Raw genomic sequence first — 4,870 nt, forward strand, 5'->3', positions numbered from 1 at the left:
GAGGCTCCAAGGCTGTAGGTTCCCACACCTGGAAGAGCTTCTAAGGGAGAATCTTTTTTCTTGTAGCCACAGGGTTGAAATTGCTGAATGTCAAACAAGCACTTATCCATTGGGCTGAATTAAGATGGAAGTTAATCTCTTGGCTTCACAAATCTATTGTTAAATTGAGGGCATTTGTTGGAGAAGTTCTTGTCCTGTGCACTGGGATGTGCACGCGTGGAAAAGTGCTGATGGGGCTGGGGACTTTGAGCTCCTATATTCTGGTGATTCTTTTCTGCTAACTGAATAGAACTCCAGTAACTGGGGAACTAATAACCAGAAGCCTAAAGTATGTAGGATCTTACAAAGGAGGATTGAAAATGGAGAAAAAATATTAACACTGGCTATAAATGTTAAAACTTCACAAAAAACATTTATTCACATATTCATGAAAATAGAAAATTCCAAGTTGGATAAATACAGTGAAAACCATGCCAGGTTACTCACTGTAAAATTACTAAAACTCAGATATAAAGACAATAACTTGAAAGCAGCCAATTTAAAAAAAAAATAGAGAGAGTGAGGGGTTGCTATGAGGAAGGAACGTAGACGTGACAGCTGATTTCTCAGCAGATGTAATGGAGGCAGAGAGCAATGAAGTTACATATGAAAAGTGCTGCCAACAAGAGAAATGAAGAAAACAAACACAAATTCATTTACCTTAAGTGTTATAAACAGGGAAAGTATCTTTCAAAAATGAAGGCAAAATAAAGTAAATTTAGATAAATGAAACCCCCCAAAATTGGTTGCTAACTGATTGGAGTAGTAAGAGACATTATGGGGTGTGGGTCAGGTTAGAGAAAATGAACTGGAAAAAATTCTGATGTGTGAGTCCTCGCATTTTATGTGATTGATATGGTACTAATTTGAGATGGGTTAGAAGTTAAGGAAGCACTGTAATCCTTTTTTTTTTTTTTAGCACTGTAATCCTTAAAATAATCACTGTAAAACTGATTGAAAGAGTTAATAAAACTTCATATAGGAGGTAACATGGAATGCTAAGGACAGTCTATTTTGTTTTTTTAAGGAGAGCAGAAAAGGAGAAATGATAATACAGAACAGGGATGGCATTTGAAGACAAATAATGAGGACTCATTAATCACAAACATCCATAAGTCTGTTACATATAAGTAGACTTCCTCCAACTAAGAGTCAGATTGTCGAATTAGATGGGGAAGACTTATTTACATACAGTTTACAAGAGATGGGTTTTAAACCTGAGAATTCAGGAAAGACAAAAGTAACGTGAGAAAAGACACACAGCTTCCCACAGCCACTATGGCCACGCTAAGAGCAGATGAAGGAGAGTGGGGACGTGTGCTAATCCCCGGTGTCAGGCTCGTTCTCAGTGACGTCACCCAGTTTAGGGAGAGGATCTACACATGTTAATTTTGTACATACCTCACATAGAAAGGTTTGCTGAACCTCATAAAAGAGTTTCAACAAAACATGGCAGGATTAAAGAAATTCATGATTATCTCTAGGGGAACACACTGTACAATTTTATTCAACAAAATTTCCAGAAGAGCAAATATTAATCTTATCTGAGGAAAATCCTCATAGCAGTTGCCCTTGGTGAGGGTTATACTCTAAAATGACAAATCATATTTTATCATCATGATGTTTTGGCTAGATGCCATAGCTCAGTGGTTGGGGTGCTGGCCACATACACCAGGGCTGATGGGTTTGAACCTGGCCTGGGCTTGCTAAACAACAATGACAACTACAACAACCAAAGAAAATAGCCAGGCATTGTGGTAGGTGCCACCTATAGTCCCAACTATTTGGGAGCTGAAGCAAGAGAATTGCTTAAGCCCAAGAGTTTAAGGTTACTGTGAGCTGTGATGCCACAACACTCTACCAAGGGTGAAATAGTGAGACTCTGTCTCAAAAAAGAAAAAAAGAAAAGAAAAGAAAATATATTTTTGTCTTTATTAAGATAGTAGATTTACAGGTCTGCAGCTGTATCAAACTTCCTGGGATATACACTAAAATTTGCACATTTTATTGCTTATAAATTCTATCTTATGAAAACCTCAAACCTCTGTCCAGCTCTCTGTAAAATACCCTTTTGTTTCTCTCCACATCTATTGGATTATCTGTATATTTACATGTATTATTTCCCCTATTGGAATTTTGGAATCCTGCCCAATTTTATTTACCTTTACAATTTCGAGTGCCTTGCTTAATTTAAATAATTAACACACATGAATCAAGCAAATAAAAAATAAACCATAAATATTAAATCCAATATTTGAAATCTGAATGTGTATTTTAGAGCAAGGTTGGCAAACTATGGCCTGGAGGGTAACTAGGCCCACTGACTGTTTTCTATGTGGTTTACGAAATAAAAACCACTGAAGGTGGTTGAGGACAAACCACTTAGGAGGTTGAGAAAAAAGAAAAAGAAGAAAAACTGTATGATATTAAAAATTCTAGGAAATTTCAACTTCAGTGCCAACATCCAATGCGTTATGAGAACACAGGATAGTTGAAGGATGTGAGGAAGTAACCGTGCCCACACTGAGTGTGACGGGGTTGACATAGTGATACTGGTATTACATAACTGTGGAGAATTTATAGAGGTGAAATTTGAAAATTCTGCTGCCAGTGCTGGGACACAGCCCAGGAATCTAGATGGTACCAAGCCCTCAAGCCCTCTGTAACAAAACCTACTGTAGAATAATTAGAATAACAACATAATTCCTGATCATGAGTTATAAAAATAACCAGCTATTTTATGAGGCACAAAGTGACAGATGAGGGTCACGTCCAGAATTAGTAAGAGCCATGTAAGTGATTATATAGGCTACAAGAGTGGATACAATTTGGGAGGCTCGGAGATAAGGAGATAACTGGTTTCTGCCTACACAGTTTCAGCAGCTTTGCAAAGATGTGATTTATAAATACTTTATTATTTAAAGAAATTAACTACAGCATTCCTAAACTGAAAGTGCCACCTACACTGCGTGCACAGTTTTCTATTAATAGTGTTTGAAGCATTAGCGGCCAAAGCTCTCGAATAAATTATTATGGAATTAGAGCTTGCAGAGATAAGTTACTGCCTCTCAGATGCACAGTACTTATAGCAAGAAATGCTATATTTGGAGTCAATCTCGTGTAGAGTCCCAAAGCTATGTACATTTACAATGACATAAGGACACACTAACAGGCTTATTAATGTTTTATAGAAAGAAGGTGGAGAAGATAGAATGCGTAATAATTTAAATGAAGATGAGACGGCTCTTCTGTATTTCTTGGCCTGCCGTTGGTCTCATATCTCTTATCATTATAAGAGTACAAGCAGGCCTTCCTTGCTAGAGGAAAAAGTCATTATTCCGTTATTTATTAAGAAGGGAATAAAGTTATTATCAGTTACATAAAAGCTCATAGTTAGAAGATGTTGACATCTGCACAGTAAACTTTGATATATTTTTGCAGTGTAGGCTGAAAAGAGCTTTACAATCAGGATCATCTAACTATAATTAATATAACTCTTACTGGACAATAATAAAACCATTGGAAATTGCTTAATCAAAAAGAAAATTTGTGATTATAGTAGCATAGCAAGGTGATTTACAATTCACAAGGGACTTGTGTGGCCAGATCTCAGGAACATAAGTGGAACCACCACCATGACTGCCACCAGGGTTTTCTCTTTAGCTATCAATTTGACCGTTTCTTTGTTCAGGCTTTCTGCTGATCAACTTTCTCCCATAGCTGAAGAAGACTGCCACTAGCTTGCAGGTTTAGAATCTAATCAGGTTTAGAATTAACGGTCTGGAATCTTTGCTAAGAAACTCTTGGACCCTATTTGTGCTGATCTGGTACCAGCTCTCACCCAACCTCAGCATGTCCTGGAACCTTGCTGCTGTGTCCAGAAGGGACGGTCTCACTGTTCTAATCTGACAGGAACTCACTAGTCTAATCAGGAAAAGTTTACAAAGCATTCATTGTCAAAAAAAGAAAAAAAGCCCCCATCCACAAGATAACAATGTCTGCCTGCCCTGTGTAAAATAACGAGTGGTACATATACTGATCTCTGCTCCCAGTCCCCGGCCCAGAGCTCCTAAAACTCTTGTAATTTTCTGGGTGACAGGAGGACGAGGAGGATCTTGGTCCTAACGTTTGATCTTTGACCCCAATTCTTGACTCAGAGCTTCTAACCCCCTTGGAATTTCCTGAGTGACGGGAGTGTCATTTGTTCTAATAAGGTGATGCTTGGTGAGATCCTAGATGGGGGCTGGTCAACGGGAAAACCAGCCATCCCTGGGAACTTGAAGCTCCCCCTTGGGAGAGACAGAGGGGCTAGAAATAGAGTTGTTAATCACTCCCGTCTAGGTGATGCGAGCCAGCCTCCATAAAATCCCCTGAGCCACAGATAAGCACACTGAGAGGGTGGTGAACCCCAACTTCACCAGGACAGACGCTTCTGAGTTTAGGACCCCTCCACACCTTGCTGGATCTTTTTATCTGGCTGTTCATCTGTATTATTTCTTCATTATATATATATTTTTAATTAAGTCATAACTGTATATATTTGTGGGGACAATATGATGGTTTGATATACAATGTGGATGCTTAGATCATCTGTATTTTTTATCATATTCATTATTAATAAGCCAGTAAATGTTTCCCTATATTCTGTGAGCAAATTAATCAAACCAGAGGAGGTAGTTCTGGGAACTCTGAAGGTCAGCATGTAGATCATGACCTACTTTTTGCGATTAGGAGACAGTCTTATAGGACTGATCCCTCCCCTGTGGGATCTGACACTATCTCCACAGTCTTATGGGATTGATCCCTCCCCTGTGGGATCTGACACTATCTC

The sequence above is a fragment of the Otolemur garnettii genome, unplaced genomic scaffold, assembly GCF_000181295.1.
Source record: "Otolemur garnettii isolate 467f Iridium unplaced genomic scaffold, OtoGar3 scaffold00084, whole genome shotgun sequence".
Lineage (NCBI taxonomy): Eukaryota > Metazoa > Chordata > Mammalia > Primates > Galagidae > Otolemur > Otolemur garnettii.